At 38.0% G+C, this 17,943-nt stretch overlaps 1 long non-coding RNA gene across 1 annotated transcript; it reads right to left on the reverse strand.

The window, feature by feature from the left end:
* Positions 1-3,947: 3,947 nt before the first annotated feature.
* LOC103582144 lies at positions 3,948-15,818 on the reverse strand. The gene is made up of 2 exons (XR_549725.1): positions 15,654-15,818; positions 3,948-5,037 (listed from the first exon to the last, which is right to left on the reverse strand). It is a non-coding gene; the product is annotated as an uncharacterized LOC103582144 (long non-coding RNA).
* Positions 15,819-17,943: the final 2,125 nt, after the last annotated feature.

A 17,943-nucleotide genomic window follows, 5' to 3' on the forward strand; every position in this document is an offset into this window, starting at 1 on the left:
ATCCTCAGACTAACAGTGTTAGGGAAAATCACACAATGTCTGTTCTTGAGATGTTAAGAATTTGAAGTGGGGAAAAAATGGACTAAAATTTTGGTAGACGTGCCCATCTGGAAAAATAGGTAGAACTTAGACTGATGGCAAGGAGGGAAGAGGCTGGGGAGGAGAAGGAATAGGTCAAGTCTTGGGGTCAAAAGGAAGTCCGCCAAGGACTGCCAGAGGGACTTCTCGCACATAGCACCTGGTACGGAGCAGATGCAGAGAGTCTGATGGTTCCCTTCATGCTTTATCCCTTGTCTTCAGGAAACCATGAAACTGAGAGCTTCTGGGAGAGCTGCTGGGAAATGAAGTTGGGTAAGTAGGCAACACGAAAGGTAGCCCACCTCCCTGCCTTTCTCTCCAAGTGATTCATAAGTCAGGTGCTAGAATTTCGACTTTTTTTCTGTAGGTACAAGAAAATCCCTACAAGGCTTTGGCTAATACGGAGACTTTTAGTCTTTCAGCAATTTTTTTTTTTTTGAGCTTTATTTATTATTGCCAAAAAGTGGAAGCAATAAATGTTCATCGAGTAGTGGTTAGCTCACTTGGTTAGGGCATACCCTTTCAACCCCAAGATCATGAGTTCAGTTTCCCATACTGGCCAGCCACCAAAAAAAAAAAAAAAATTACCTTGGGGAGAGGGGAGGGGAGGGGGTGGAGAGAAATGGGTAAAGGGGCATGAAAATCAACTACAATGTATTTTGAGAAGTAAAATTTAAAAAATAAAAATGATACAATGTTCGTTATATTCAACAGATACAGAAAAGCACAGTCACTAATAATCCCACCACTTAAAAAATCAAGTGTTAATGGTGGGTGGGTGTGCTTCCAGACCTCTCCATTCGTGTGTACAGACAGGATTGATGATGGGAATCACCATATGTTTAAAAGATTTTAGATTTAATTTTACTTGAATGCAATAGAAAAAAATTAGAAATGAAACTGAAAGGGCTGCTGAAATTCAGAAAAATGTTTCTTCACCTTAAGGGCCCTTGGTTCCTTTAAGAGGTAAGTAAGCCAGTGGTTGTCAAACTCCTGGATGCATGGGACTCCCCTGGAGGACTTGTTAAATCCCAGATTGCTTGGCCCCATGGCAAGGGTTTCTGATTCAGGAGATCTGGGGTGGGGCCAAGAATCTGCATTTCTTTTTTATGTCTTTTTTTTTTTTTTTTGTCCTTTTTGAGACCTGCTGCACCGCGCTCAGCCAGTGAGCGCACCGGCCATCCCTATATAGGATCCGAACCCGCGGCGGGAGCGCTGCTGCGCGCTCCCAGCGCCGTCCTCTCCCGAGTGCGCCACGGGCTCGGCCCAGAATCTGCATTTCTAACAAGTTCCCAGGTGATGCTGATGTTGCTTGTCCACGATCACACTTTGAGAACCACTGGCTAAGGTCAAGAAAAAAAAAAAAGACTGTGAAACACTTAATGTAGTCACTAGGGTTTTTTTCCCCTATTTTGTAATCTTAAGACATTATGACTTGACATGACACCCAGCCACGAAAGATGAAGCAGTTAGCTCTTAGTCTTTGTCCCATCTTCCCTCCCCCATGTCCCAATTTGTCAATGTACATTAATTTTTTTGTCAAGATTTCTAACATTACATTCTATTCTACAACTATGATTCCTCAGTTTTGAAATCTTACTTTTGTTTTTAATTAACTCAGAGCTCATAATCATTCCTTTTGCTGGAACTTTGTTGGGGAACCTGATATTCCCTCTCCTGGGTTCCCATTAAATGTCCAGAAGCAGGGCTCACTGAGCCCAGTCAAAGTTGTGTCTTACCCCTGTGGGCTTTGGCTTCCCGAGGCTGCTCTGGGACCCGGGAAATGCCTATTCCTGGTGAATCTTTCCCCTTCTGCTGAGGTCCTGAGATGGTAGCAAGGACTTCGTTATCCCAAGGGTTTTCCTTGACTCTCCTCCACGTGGCCTAGTCACCCTGTCAGTACCTTTGTTCATACTGGGGCCCACTGTTACCAAGATTTTTGTTAACTCCATTTCTTTACTCAGTGCTTCTTATGGGGGACGAGGGAGGGTTCAAAGTCATACCATACCTTGTTGCATTAGCATCTTCTCCCTTTCTTGCTTGGTTGCTGCTAGTGAATTTGTACCTGGTGGTTTATGGAGTTTGCTAGATAATGGAGAAGGAAAGTTTCCAATCCAGCTTTACTTTTCCTGCTTCCACCTGGAAGTATCCCCATCCTTTCTAAAAAACTATTCAGAAATGTAGGACTTATTAGGTAAAATGTGGTACATATTATGTATCTACATAAATTGTTATAATGTAAACAGCAGTTTTTTACAAATACTAAAAAATGAAAATGTATCCTCCAAAATATTTATAATAGTTTTCTCTGTGATAAGACTGCGAGCCATTTTTTAATTGAAATTTATATTGAGATAATTATGGATTCACGTGCAGCTGTAAGAAATAATACAGAGAAATCCCATGTATACTTTATTCAGTTTCCCCCAATGCATCATCAGTTTTTAAAATCAGCAAAACCACTGATAGAATAGTGCCTTCTCAGGTTTGTGAAACCAGCAGGGAAGAAATGTGGTAAGCAGATGCTTAACCAGGAATGCCACTTTTCTCTCAACTTTTTGTGTACATGTCCATTACAGTACTTAACAGTCTATACTGCAATTCTTTGTTTTTGTGAATCTCCTCCTCAATAGTTTATGAGGTTCCTCAGAGCAGGGATTGTGTCTCATTATCTTTGTCTTCCCATTGTTCACGAAGGGCTTAGCACACAGGGGAGGTAATGGTGTGGGACTTATCACAAAAAACTTCTCAAGTCTTGTGCGTTTGAGAATCAAAATTCTTTCCAGCCAATAAAAACGCTGTGAATAACATTTTGTTCAACCTCCACATGAAAATTAGATATGTAGTTCCTAATAAACATATTCTACTCACTACTCATTCATTCATCATTCAACTAACATGTTATGAGTTCCTACTACATGTCAAGTAGGATGTGGGGTGCTGGGGATACCATACTGAACAAGACAGACATGGTCCCTGTCCTTATTTTACAGTCTAAATTACAAAGCAAGTCTTTTCTCTTTAGGCTTTAGTTTATTCTTACGCATGCAATGTTTTCTGTAAGTATTCTGCAGATAACATTCTTTGTATTTTGAGACAGTACCAAAAGTATATCCAAATATGCCTAAATAGGGGATCAGTTGTGGAGCCAGTAACATCACATCAAACATCTAGCCCTTAGGTGCTACAATAAATAAAATTAGAGCTATAGAATCAATGCCATTTACTGAATTACATTTCTATATTTAATGTCTGTTTTCCCTATTAGACTGTTCGTACCATAAAGGCAGGGTCCATGTGTCTTGTCCTCCTGTTCATTGCTATAATTTTAGCACAGTATCTGTGCAGTAATATTTGTTAACCAAATGATTACATATTCAAGGCTCACAACTGTCCCCTACAACATGGGAATAAATGAAATCAATTATTTTAAGATTTAAGACAGGTTTTATAAGTACCTAACATAATATAAAGTTGCCATACTATTGTGTACATGCATTTCTTTCTTACCATAAGTAGGATGTTAAATATATTTGGCAACCTTGATCTATAGAGGTGGTACATGGCACAAGACACACCATGTACCTACATTTATTACCCAATTAGCAATGAATCAAATGCTTTTGCCCCTCCATCACTGACCCACTTAAGGAAAAGGCTGCCCCATCTTTTAAAGGTATATAAAAAAAACTGTAGGAAGATTTTTTTATAATATGGTCATGAAAAACAAAATTCTTAATGACTTTCATATTTCGATTTAAAAAGCTCTGACTTTATAACTGAAGAACAGTGTTTTAAACATCAACAGGTCCTACCCAAGGCTGTAAGTCTCATAAAAAATTAAAACAATGTTCTCACAAATTAGCAAGTAACTTCCTCAAGCAGAAAGAGCAACAATATTTTATTTTATTACAAATAAACATTTCACAAAAACTTAATTGGGAATGTATATGCACTGTTAAGCAGAACACAGAAAACATAAAGAAATAAGGTATTGGAACCTGAAAGTTTCATTTAAAATCCCATCAATTTTATCTTACACATAGTAGGTACGCCATACATATCAACTGAACTGAAAATAAACACTATAAGATGTGCTTGCAAAATGTGTAAATGCTGTAATAGTAAAGTACAATTTTCAAATATGAGATTTTGTCTGTTAGATTTTTAAAAAGCCTTTAAAAATATGATATGCACAAGCTCGCCCTGAGGGAAGAATAAGATGGAATATAGATTACAAAATCTTTACATATTTTCCACAATAGCATTTTGAAATTGGAAAAGAGCAAATAGTTGTGGGAAAAACTGAATGAACATATTTACTAAAAATTCAGTGCACTCGCAACTACCTGATGGAAAATTTGAAGCACCTTTTCTCTTGCCTTCTTATATCATAATATGAAATGTATGAATAATATAGGCCTTGATCTTCAGAAACTTAAGAAAACTTCAAGTTGTAAGCCAAAATGTCATCAGAAAAAGAAAAATCCAGTATAAAATTTGCTACCATAAGGCCACTGTTTAAAGTTCTTTCATGTACAGACACTATACAATTCAGACACTTTTGTTTTTATTTTTATTACGTAAGCGAAACTTCCAACATATAAATGTCTGAATATAACTTGGTTAAGTTCTTTTGATGAAACCATGCTCAGAGAAAAATGGGTCAACAAATAATGCCCTTCAAGTGATTCTTTTGAGATTTTTTGCAAAAGAAACTGTAGTTAATACAACTTTTAAATTGAATACTGTAATTTAAAAGCAATTGTTAAGTGTAAAAAAGTTGCAGCATTCCACTACTGAAAAATAAAGTTATTTTATCAAGAAAGTTACAGTATTAATGTCTTAGTGCCAATTCTAACTCCTGACAAAAAGAGATATTCCCAAACAATCTCCTGCAGTGTTGTTTCCATTTGTAACAATTCCAGATTAGTTTTCTGTGGCAACGTTTGTATATTCCTATTGAGAGAAAAACAAGAGAAATACAGACTTCAAAAGAAGCATCAGTTGTAAAATCGGAGCTAGAGTTTTGTTCACACTGCAATTTTCAAAATATTTTAATTTATACAGCACTATTTGCACTCTGAGACCCCCACAAAGGTATATGGAACCCCAAAGAAGCCAAGTTTAACAACAGAACACATTAAAGCAGATATCAAACGATAAATCAGTAGGACAAAGAAAACATATGGCACTAGGTAACGCTGGTATTAGTAAGTTGATGAAAATAGCATTCTGCTATTTGGGTGAGTTTCAGTGGGGGCATCCCTGGCATAAAATTAAGACTCTTAAACCTTAGTCTCTCAAGTACAGAGCCTGATGTGACACACACACAACTTCAAACAAGTATTTTATGTTTTTCCATCACAATTCTAAAGCAATATGGACCCTTCCAACTTGACTGAAAACTGCGGAGAAAGTTATGAGAGGGGGGAAAGCTTTCTTGATTTTGGATGGTTACCCACAACATAAAATGATATACGACTTCAATAAATACAGGAAAAGGAATTCACAAGAACAATAAGACTATGATTAAAGGGTAATGAATGTGGATTCTATACTGTGACATTATACAAAATATTAAATTACCAACCACAAAACTGGAAGTAAGACCATGCAACTAATAAGACAGCAAAAAATGGTAGAATGGCATGTTTTTCAGGGACATTAAAAAATAAAATTTATTAATACATATATCCTTACCTTTTATTAGGATCTTACATTATTAAAACTGAAAGAAATTTAAAAGTTAATTTATTTTTTGGCATTTATGCTAGTATGGAAAAATTTAATTCCAAACAAAAACAGTGCTAATAGAAAATTCTTATTCTTTCTATTTTGGTTAATGAAATGTTCAAAATACATGCATATATATTTTTGTCAACATCATTCCTTTAAATAGAGGTAGACTTCACTGTATCCCATTTCTTAACTCATTATACAATATAAAAATCATATAAATTTACCTCCAAATAAAATATCTGTTACCTACCAACAACTTTAAAAGGAAATTATAACTACAATAATTCTAAAAAATTTCAGCTGAAATATCTTGTTTATAAAAATGTGTGATTATTCTGAATTACGTTCACCCTTAACAAAGTTTCTTCTATACCAGCCCTCAAATGGACCCCCCCCCCCCCGACAGTGATTTCAAAGCCTATTTTAAGTAGAATGCTGAACTAGATATATGAGCACCCTTCTCATTTAGGTTTTCATAACTTGACACATGGGAACATAAAATGTTCCCTTATTGGTTTTCTTGCACATCATCTCCCTTCCCCAGAACCCTGCCTACCCACTGCTAACTAAGTGATTATCCTAAAGTACCACGTCCTCCTTTTCAGTGTGAAAAGATGTCCTACTGCTACCACATCAAATCCTAAATACTTCCTGTCATTTGATTGTGTCTCCCAAATTTCATGTGTTGGGAACTTAATCCCCAAATCATATGTTGATGGCATTTGAGATGGGGCCTTTGGGAGGTAATTAGGATTAGATACTAGGTCATCAGGGTGGGGCACACATGACGGGACTGGTGGCTTTCTAAGAAGAGAAAGAGAACTGCACTGACACACATGGCTCTTGCCCTCTTGCCATGTGATGCCCTCCACCACATTAAGAAGGCCCTCTCCAGATGCCGGCCTGTTGACCTTGGACTTCCCAACCTCCAGAACTGTGAGCTAAATAAACCTCTGTTCTTTATAAATTATCCAGTCTGTGGTACTCTGTTATAGCAACAAAAAATGGACTGACAATATTCTCCTCAGCTTTTAAGACTCTATAATTTGCATACCCCCATTTCTCCCCAACCCTACATCCTACTGCCCAACATGGATCTCTCGCTTTAGCCCTTTATATGTCCTGTTCTTCTCCATGCCTCAGCTTACAACCTACCTCCTCTGTGAAGAGAGCATCAATGAAAGTAATTAGCATACATCCCCTGACCATTTCTACCATGTTGATCTTCTCCTCCCTTTAGGCATTTACCATCTGTGAAATTAAGCTCTTCAAAAATATGGCTATGCAGAAAAGAGTTAACATAGCAGATCTGACTGCTGTCCTTTGAAAGGCCAGTTTACAAGGTTGACCATTGGTCAGCATCTGGGAGCTTAGATTTCAAGAGGGTTCCTATCATTAACTGGTGAGTACTGGAACTGTAAAAACAATATGGTGTATGCCGAGCACCTGCTTTCCTCCTGGGAGTCTGGAATTTGGGTATGTGCCTGGCAGGGGTGCCTATATGACCAGCCCCCAGTGAAAACCCTGGGCACGGAAGCTCGAGTGAGCTTCTCAGGCTGGCAACATTTCGTACATGTTGTCACAACTCGTTGCAGGGGGAATTAAGTACGTCCTGTGTGACTCCAGTGGGAGAGGACCCTCGGAAACTTGTGCCTGGTTTCCTCTGGACTTGGCCCCACGTGCCTCTTCCCTTTTGCTGATTTTGCTGCATATCTTTTCACTGTAATAAATCAGCCATGAGTTCAACTATATGCTGAGTCCTCTGCGTTCTCCCAGCAAACCATCAAACCTGGGGGTGGTCTTGGGGACCCCTGACACAATGGTTTTTGTTCACTAACTTTTTAGAACATATGGATGGATGTGTGAATGTGTGCATATATATGATTAGGTTCAATTTCATTCAACAAACATTTTCTAAAGATTAATTGTACGAAAGGCAATAGGGGAAGATAAGAGACTAATGAGACACGCTTTACCCTCAAGAAGTTGATAATCTATTTGGGGAAATCGGAAGGTAAATAGCAATAATAATGGACCAAATGAAACATGAGTTGAAGGGGCTTTGGTAAGGCTTTACAGTGGGTCTTAAAAGGAATGTAGGGTTTAATAAGAAAAGAATGGGAATCAGGAGACTATTTCTGGCCAAAAGAAGAGCAGGAACAAAAATACAAATACATGAAAACACATGTTATGCTCCAAAAAGCAGAGGGTCCATGGGATATGAGGCTAGAAAGGTAGTTTAAGGCTAGACCTGGCTCTAAGTTTGGTCTCATTTTTTGTAGGCAACAGAATACTTGAAAAGTGTTTGTGCAAGAGTGGTAGGGTACAATCTGTGTCTCAGGACAATAACTGTGCTAGTAGTGAAGCGACTGAATAAATAAATCTCTGGAGGCAAGGAAACAAGTTAGAAGGCTCCACAGCTTCAAAAACCAGACCAGGAATACATAAGAATGTAGAATACTGTAAAGGGGCATTTTCAATTGGCAGGGAAAGGACAAATTATTCAACAACTGTGTTAGAAAAATGGGCTATCCGTTGGGAAAAATATTAGATCCTGACCTCACATTATATCTATTAAATTCTCAATGTATTAAATATTTATATGTTTAAAAAGTTAACCATAAAACCAGTTAAAGTAAATAAAGTAAAGAATGCTTATAAGCATAAGCATGATATGAAATCTAGAAGCCATATGGGATAAACTTGACAGAGCCACGAACATCTAAAAGTTCTATAATGTAAAAGCCAGGATAAACAGCTGCTGAACATAAAATAAACACCAGCAAATGTATGACAAGTTAACACCCTCAGTAGATCAAGAGGTATTGTAGATCAACAAGAAGAAGTACCATCCCCCAACAGAAACACTGGCAAATTATAGAAATAAGAAAATTGAGGGAAGAAATACAAATAGCCAATGAACACATAAAAAAGATGCTCACACTATCAATAATCAAAGAAAGGCAAATGAGAACTACTTTCTGCTATGTGACCAAAAACTGGTAATAAGGACTGACAATGCGCAGTGCTGGCTAGAGTGTAGGTAAACAGGCCCTTTCATGTACTGCTGGTGAGAGTATAAATAAGTAAAAAGGGCAATATGGCAAGGCACCGAACTGTCAATGTGCCCAAGTGATATTGCTGAAAATAATGAAACCTGTAAGCTATTCCGAAGTCATCAACAATGATCCGTTGAAACTGTGGTATGCATACCTTGGAGTATATGAATACTTCCCATGGGGTATGTGGGTACAGATAGTTTTAGGAAATTAATGTCTAGATCATCAAATTCCCAATGTTCACTTTCCAAAATTATCCTGGCTGCACAATTGGTTAAGGCTGGTTCTCCACCTCCCACTTTACACAAGAAAGATACACCTTCTCATCCTGAATCTTACTATTTTTTATTACCTGGGGACCCCCAAAAAAGGAGCAATTTGAAATATTGGTGATAGTGTCAAGAAAGTGAACCAATCCTAACAACTACTCATAAATAGCATACTTCTGCAAGCCAGATGGTATCCAGTTCTTTGCCTTTGTTTAATAAAATTGAAGGAGGACAAAATCAAGTTGTCAGTGACAGAACATTCAAAACACTTTTTGATGATAGATTACTAAGTGATTTTTTTTTTTTGGGGGTCTATAATTCAGAGTGAGTCCAAAGAACCAAGTGGCACTGCTATAATAGAAGTCCTTTCATTCTCATCTATATAATCATATAAACAAGGTTTCTCAGCATTTATATCTATAAAAAGAAAAAAATAGAATTAGAATAGATACTTGAACACTGTTACTCTACTAGCAATAAGTCATATTTATCATGTATGAATACATGAACTTGAAAAAATAAATGCATTTCCATTAAAACCTCGTTTGTTTAATCAATACTTAAAATTTGTAATATATTTATGGTATTTTGATCAATTGTAATATTAACTCAATCCAAAGGAAATATTTAACACCTAATAGTTAAAGAATCTAATAACCTTACATGCTAAATTAGATTTGGTGATCGATAAAATACTTTTGAAGTAAAATTCTATGGGGAAAGTGGAGTGAAGTCCAAATTCAAGGCAAAAAGGAACAATGTAAAATTTCTCACTGTTAAGAGAGTTTGTGTATTTTTAAAAATAGATGATGTTAGTTATCAAATTCCTGTGGTATGCAGGTTCCACTGAAGGGATTTAAATGAATGATGTGACAGTTTTATTTAAGACTGTCAGTGTTTATAATATACGAGAAATTACATCCTTCATAACAACTTATGATAAAAATTAGATAACCCAAATATGTGCAAGGAGGTAGATAATTTTTCAAAATTTTAGAGCATGTGAGCAAAAAGGTTTGAATAACATGGAAATGAATAACACATCCATAGCGTGGAATAAATGCAACCATTAAAATGAATGAATTGAATAAGTAATGAATTAATGATAGAAATAGGAAGGCTTGGAAAGGTTAAAGTTGGAAGGAGAACTGGGAGGATTAGCAGGACAAGTTGCTAGCTTGGCTTGGCTAGCTACAAGAACTATAGACCACAAGGGGAAACAAGTGGTTGGGGAGGAGAGCAAGTTTTTATCATTTTAAATAGCTTTACTGAGATATCACTCACATATCATATAGTTCACCCATTTAAAGTGTACAATTCAGTGGCTTTTAATATTTTCAGAGTTGTACAATCATCAATCATCATAATCAGTTTTAGAATAGTTTTCTCAACCCAATAGAAACCCCATACCCATTTGTATTAACACCATACCTCCTCCCAATTTTCCCCTAATCCCCCAAAATCCCTGGCAATCACTAATCTACTTTCTGTTTCTATGGCTTTGCCTATTTTGGACATTTCATATAAATGGAATCATACAATATGTGGTCTTCTGTGTCTGGCTTCTGTCACTTAGCATCATATTTTTAATGGTCATCCATACTGTAGCATGTTTCAGTACAAGTTTCATTTTGAACATGCTGAATTTGAGGTGCTTTTACGAAATCCATGTGAGGGTATCTAAGAAAATCTTGAAGTCTGGAGAGGAGTCACGGCTAAAGATATCAACAGAGGTGATGGCTGAAATCTTGGGAAGAGGTGAGGGCAATCAAGGCAAGTAGGATAAATAAGAAAAGAGAAAAATGAATATCATACTAGGAAATGCTTACATTGTTTAAGATGCACGGAGGAAGAGAAACCACCAAATAAGATAGAGAAATCACGGAGGTAGGTAGTGAAACTGGAGGATCAAGATCATAAATGCTCAAAGGCAATGATGCCCTTATGCAACACTTCCTTCATACCTTGGCACGTTTCAGTTCAAGGGACATGGCAGGTGTATAAGAGATTCTTGCTGATTCATCGGATCTTGGTTCCTTTTCTATCTTTGTACTCCATGACTTTCAAGGTTTCTTTCAATCTCCAAAGCCAAGAATCCCAGTCTCTAACTTCCTTCCTGTGTGTCTTTATGTCCTCTCCTCTCTTCCCTTTCTATCCATAGGCAGAGCTCTATTAGGCACCTACCTTACAGGCACCTGCTGGAGAATCTATGGTGCTAAGGAACTCCATGCTTTCCTGACCAAATGCACAATTGCTGACAGTTTTTCAGAGGCAATGTTCCCAGAGGTGGCTTCATAAATTCTTTTTTTTTTTCCTTTTTGTCTTTTTTCGTGACCGGCAACGGGATCGCAACCCTTGGTGTCGCGCCCGCACCGCGCTCAACCAGTGAGCGGACCGGTCTCTATATGGGATCCGAACCCTCGGTGGGAGCGCCGCCGCACTCCCAAGTGCCGCACTCTACCAAGTGCGCCACCAGGCCGGCCCCATAAATTCTTATTAGGTTCTTTGTCCTATTCTGGTATATAATTGGACTCTCAAGAATTTCTGAAAGCTTTCTGTGATGAGCAAAGGATATTTAACAGGGGCATTTCTGAATGCTAGTGGTTAAAAGATGAGCCTTATTACAGGTGGAAATAGACATTCCTCCCAACCCTTCATCTTCTAGCCCAAGCACAGAATCCAAGAGAAAGGAAACCCAGTAAAAGGGACTTTGGTGCCAGAATGGGACTAATATGACAAGTGCATGATGAATGAGGAAGAATTTCAGTTCTGTACTTTTCTCCTACTGCTTGGCAATCTTACTACTTTGTAGGTACCTGGGGAGCCAATGCAGTTTTAGAAAAGACACTAACATTCTGGTAAGTGGAAGAAGAGGACATACCAGGAGCACATCTAGAATCCTGCCCACCACTCCCCAAGGCTGTTTTGTGTTGGAGACAGGAAGCACATAGTCTGATGGCACAGTAACCAGACTGTATTACAGATGAGGAACACAAGACCTTCAAGCCAAGAATGGTCAGCCCAGGCATTTCAATATGAGGAGTCCAGACAAGATCATTCTAACTCTTCCTGATGGACTTTGAGGCATATGGGAATAAATAGGTACATATCTAATCTCGGGCTCAAGAAGGTTCCAGGGCACCTCGATTAACTAATTAATCATGCATCCTTAATTAATCTAGGTGATAGTCTAATAACTTCAAAAAATTAACTCCCTAGCAAAAATCCAAAAGCAGAGTAGAGATGCTACACAGACTAGTGTTTCTCTCTAGTGCAGGACCTTCAAAATTCCCTCTGATGCTAAAGCTTGGGAGGAAAAATGATGTAAATGGTACCTCACACCCAATACCCCACTTGAGAAAAAGTGTCCCTAATTTAAGGGAAAGGGGAGGAAACACTGGAAGAAACCAAAGTCTCCAGGCCTTCATCTCTTTTTGTTAGGGTATGAAGGTTGAGATAATGGACTAATAGGTCCAAGCCATCAGTTTATATACATGGAATGAGGTTTCAGAGTAGCACAACACTACTGGGATGGCTTAAAGGCCAAGTTCACCTGAACTATCTTCGTTTGGACCTAGGCAGAAACAGAGCAGCTGCAATGTCTCCTTCCTTTCCCTAAAGGTTAGGAGAGTAGAACCAACTGTTAAGTAGGGTGCTCATAGTAGCGCACCTGATTTGTTGCTGCACTCATAGAGTTGGGCTTTGTTCAAACACAACTCTATAAAAAGCCTGGCTATGGCTTGTTTGTAGGCACTCACAGTAGCCAGATTGGAAAAGTCCAGTTCAAAGTAGCTACAATACAAAGACATATGAAGTATCATCCAGAAGGGGAGGCCTAAGAAAAAGAGTATTCAACACCAGTTTTTAAAAATCCAGTGTGTTGGGACCACTTCTAAAGCATTCAGAAGACAGCGAAAGGCAACAGGAAGGCAGAGCTGTGACCCGCACTGGACTCTAACCACAACTGCTACATTTTAGATGATATAAAAAAAGCAGGCCTAAAGATTAGAGACCCATAACAGGTTGTAGCTCCTTCTAGGACTTAACTCTTACATCCTGTGATGAAGGCCTGATGTCTCCTTTCTATTTGCTATGAAGCGGGGCTGGTGGGCAATGTACTCTGGAAGAACAGGTGATCAGCAGGAACTGGGCAAACAGAGGCAAACAAAAAAATGATAAAATGGAGTGAGTTCAATGAGTATATATAAACTGTAGGCTGAAGCAGACAGTTAGGTAAGCACTCAGGAGCCCCAAATCACCTAAAAGATAAGAGGTAAAAATGGAGTTAAATAAAGCTAAAAGTCAAAGTTCAGCACAGAGCTAACAGAAGAGAAACAGACACCATGTACCAGAAACCCATCCTTGCCATTAGACCTGCCTCAGCCTTTCTCCTCAAGGGGAAATCAATGACTAACTTCCCTCAGAACAGTTAGGCTGCCACCTGTGACTGGGAACAAATGTCTAGAAGATCCGCTGCAAAGAAACTTGCTACACAAGGCAGGAAGAGAAGCAGCATCTCTATCCAAGCCCTAGCACAGCCTGACAGTAGGGAGGTGTACAAGAGGGTAAAATGATTCCAATTATGCCTGTGTTTTTAAAAAAGAGATGGCTTTCCTAAAACCATGAGTGATAATATACACAGTGAAATTAGAAATCTCTTCTAAGGTATTCAGTTAAAATTGGGGGGTGGGAGAGGTTACATAAGATACTCTAACTCTAAAACCTAAAAAATAATCAGTTGTCAAATTCATTCTACTGGTCCATCTTTTGAAAAATATTGTTTTACTAATAAACTCATTTAGCAAGCTCGGGGTAAAGGCTTCATAAGCATGAGTATTTAAGGAAACATTTATGATTATAAAATTATAAAACCATAGTTGGGCTATTTGATAGCAACACTAGAGAGACATACATTCCTCAGAAGAAAGTATTAGCCTAACATTATGAACAAAAATGAGTCCAAAAATTGACAAATATGCATTGCTTAACTGATACAATGCTATTGTTCTCATTTAAAATATAATTATTATGTAGATGTTAATTTTATATCATATTTATGCTGCATTTTCAAATAACATGGCTAATTTAAATAAAATCAATCCACAACTGAAAGAGTATGCAATTCAAATGATCAAGTAAAGAAACTTTTTATTAACATTAAGAGTCAGCATAACTGATTCAACCTCAGTGTACATCAATGGATCAAGAAAATGTGGTATATATACACAAAGGAATACCAATCAGCCATAAAAGAGAAGGAAATCCTGTCATTTGTTTTTTTTTTGTCTTTTTCCATGTCCGGGAATGGATCGCAACCCTCAGCGTCGCCCCCATTCCGGACCAGGACCGGCAACGGGATCGCAACCCTCGGTGTTGCCCCCGCGCCTCGCTCAGCCAGTGAGCGGGAACCGGTCTGTATGTGGGATCCGAACCCTCGGCGGGAGCGCCTCCGCGCTTCCCAAGCGGCGCACTGTAGCAGTGCGCCACCGGGCCGGCCCGAAATCCTGTCATTTGTAACATGAACGAACCTAGAGGACATTATGTTAAGTGAAATAAGCTAGGCACAGAAAGCCAAATACCACATAATCTCATCTATATGTAGAATCTAAATGAGTTGAATTCATAAAAGCAGAGAGTAGAATGGTGGTTACCAGAGGCTAAGGGGATGGAGAGATGTTGGTCACAGGACTTAAAATTTTAGTTAGATGGGAGAAATAAGCTCAAGAGATCTATTGTACATCATGGTGACTATAGTTAATAACAATATATTGTATACTTGAAAATGGTTAAGAGAAGAGATTTTAAGTGCTCTCACCACAAAAAAAGATAAGCATGTGAGGTAATATATATGTTAGTGATTTAGCCATTCCACAATGTATACATACATCAAAACATCATGTTGTACACCATAACTACATATAATTTTTACTTGTCAGTTAAAAACATAAATTTTAAAAAAGAGCATATAGTGGTAATGATTCACAGCATTGTGAATGTAATTAATGTCACTGAATTGTATACTTTAAAATGGTTAAAATGGCAAGTTTTATTTTATAAATATTTTACCGCAACAAAAAAAATATGAATGGGGGGAAAAAGAAGAATTAGTGTATTTTGCCTTTTTTATATAGTCAGTTTAATATTTTTTTGGCACTCAGATAATTCACATTGTATAAGACTAAAATATATCAGGTAAAAGTCTTTACCTGAATTTCCATTTCAAAGATTAACCATACAACAGAAATTCTAAAGTAAAAAGTTCAAACAGCAGGCATATTCAAAATATTTGAGGTATAAAAAGTAAAAGCATTTTAAGGTTAGTCTCACAACTCTGTTATCATTACACCTTGAAATTTTTACTCAACTGTGATGCAAAATAAGAATATTTTTAAAATCTAGGTTCTTAAATCAAAACTAAATGAAAAACCCAATTTATCTAATGAACATGGATAATTTAGAATTCAAAAGTCATTCAACATTTTTAAATGATCATAATCCAACTAACCTTTTTTTTCCTCAGTAATCTTTCTCTGAATTTATTAGTGATAAATCCCCTTGGACCAGCAAACCGTAAACGCTGGTATTTAGCCTGAATGTACAAGCTCTTCTGTACTAGGCCTGACTTATAATGGGGCTGGAATCTGCCACCTCTAAAGTTGCCCTGTAAAGGAAAAAAGAGAATTAAATGTTACAAAAACAGCTTCCAAATCTACTTTATTAGTATAACATATGGAAAAATGAGCTGCCCTTGATTCTGAGCACTATAGATACTAAAAGGGAAGAGATTTACAATGGTAATAAGGTATATTTCCCTAAAACTAGTTTCTTAGCTTATTTTATATACTAATAATTTTTTTTCCTTTTTGTCTTTTTTCGTGACCGGTAACGGGATCGCAACCCTCGGTGTCGCGCCCGCACCGTGCTCAACCAGTGAGTGGACCGGTCTCTATATGGGATCCGAACCCTTGGCTGGAGCGCCACTGCACTCCCAAGCGCCGCACTCTACCAAGTGCACCACCGGGCCGGCCCATATACTAATAATTTTTAAAAAATCTTTATTTTACATAAAACCAATTTTAAAAACTGTTAAAAGAATTTGAAATTAATTCTTGAAATTCATCATACTAAAAAATAAAATTTTCAGGGCTGGCCCGGTGGCGCACTGGAGAGTGCGCCGCTTGGGAGCGCCGCCGCGCTCCTGCCGAGGGTTCAGATCCCATGTGGAGACCGGTTCCTGCTCACTGGCAGAGCGCGGGGCGGGCGCAACACCGAGGGTTGTGATACCGTTGCCGGTCCCCGGTACGGGCGCGACACCGAGGGTTGCGATCCCGTTACCGGTCAGTAAAAAAATACAAAAAAAAAAAAAAAAGGAAAAAAAAAATTAAAAATAAAAATTTCAAAACCTCTAATGAGCTAAAATTATTCTTCTGATTCATAGTGAAATATATCAAATCTCAATGAGGGGAAAAGACAGTAAGTATCAATATTTATTTAAAAATCAAAAACTCTTTTAACTTTATTCCTGTCGATACCTTCAAACCAACATCTTTCTTTACCACAAAAACCCATTATGGCAGATATGAGTTACACGAGGGTACTTCAAAATGTTCATGGAAAGATTCACGTTATCTTTCAATTCTATTTTTCTACGAACTGTTTGAAGTACCCTCGTACTTAAAAAGATCATTTCCTAGCCTGCATACTGTCCAGTATTACAATAAACATAAGAGGACAACGAATATTTGTGTGTTTCCCACGCGATTGATAAGATAAACAGTCCCCTGTTAATTTACGGCTGGGGGCAGGAGAAGAAAGGAGTCTTCAGTTTTGTCAGTCATGAACCAATCCTCTCCAAACTTTCCCAAACAATTCTCCAAACCTCCCTTCCTCACCCCCCGCCTCCACCAATATTACACACTTCTCATGCCCACCTGCATTTCCAAGCATCCTCCTAGCATAATCTGAAACAAAAGGGAGAAGTGGTCCAAAGGCTCATAGATGGATTCTATTTTTGCCTTCCTGTCTTAATACCTTGGCTACTTGCTAACTCACTGGAAGAAGCTCCTGACTACAAAAGGGATTTCTCCCCCAAATCATTCAATTAAATTTTCCTGTAGGAAATAAATGTGATATTGTACACAGGTGATGGTAGTCAACACTGGACCCCCAAAATATGTATAATTATTTATGCTGCAATAAAAAAAAGAAAGAATACAAATGTGAAACCGTGTGAAGAAAAACCCTAGACAAAACTAAATTTTAAACAAGACAAGTTCAGCATAAATTGAATACTGGGAGATCTAATTCCAAGAAGCTGGGAGAAGATGTAGTAGAAAAGGAAAGGCTTTGGTGATCCATCAGGATTTCTTATGTATAGTTAACCATAAAACTGTTCTGAACTTATTAAAAAAAAATCCATACACCTAATACTATGTGCGAGGTACAAAGACTAAACAGACCCACCCCTTCTCCTTCAGGGGCTGACAATTTATTAGAGACGCCAGTTTGAGCACCTGACAGGAAGCTAGTCCTTCTGATTTTGCCAACAGGAGTTTCCTCCAAGAACCAAGAAAAGGGCTCTCCAAGCTTGAAGAGCATAAAATAGCATTTAACTTTAATGGCACAAGCAAGAAGTCTCATTTTTCCATCTCTCCTTACCACTCAAGAGTTAAAGACTCGAGCAGTGTTCATTTGTTGGAAAGAGGCAAGTGTCAGAATAAAAATTGCAAATTCTAGGAGGCAAGATGGCGACGGGTCTGGAGCGGCCGTGCCAGGAGACAGCGTGATCCTGAGAG

Source organism: Galeopterus variegatus, unplaced genomic scaffold (assembly GCF_000696425.1).
Source record: "Galeopterus variegatus unplaced genomic scaffold, G_variegatus-3.0.2 Scaffold15051, whole genome shotgun sequence".
NCBI classification, from domain to species: Eukaryota; Metazoa; Chordata; class Mammalia; order Dermoptera; family Cynocephalidae; genus Galeopterus; species Galeopterus variegatus.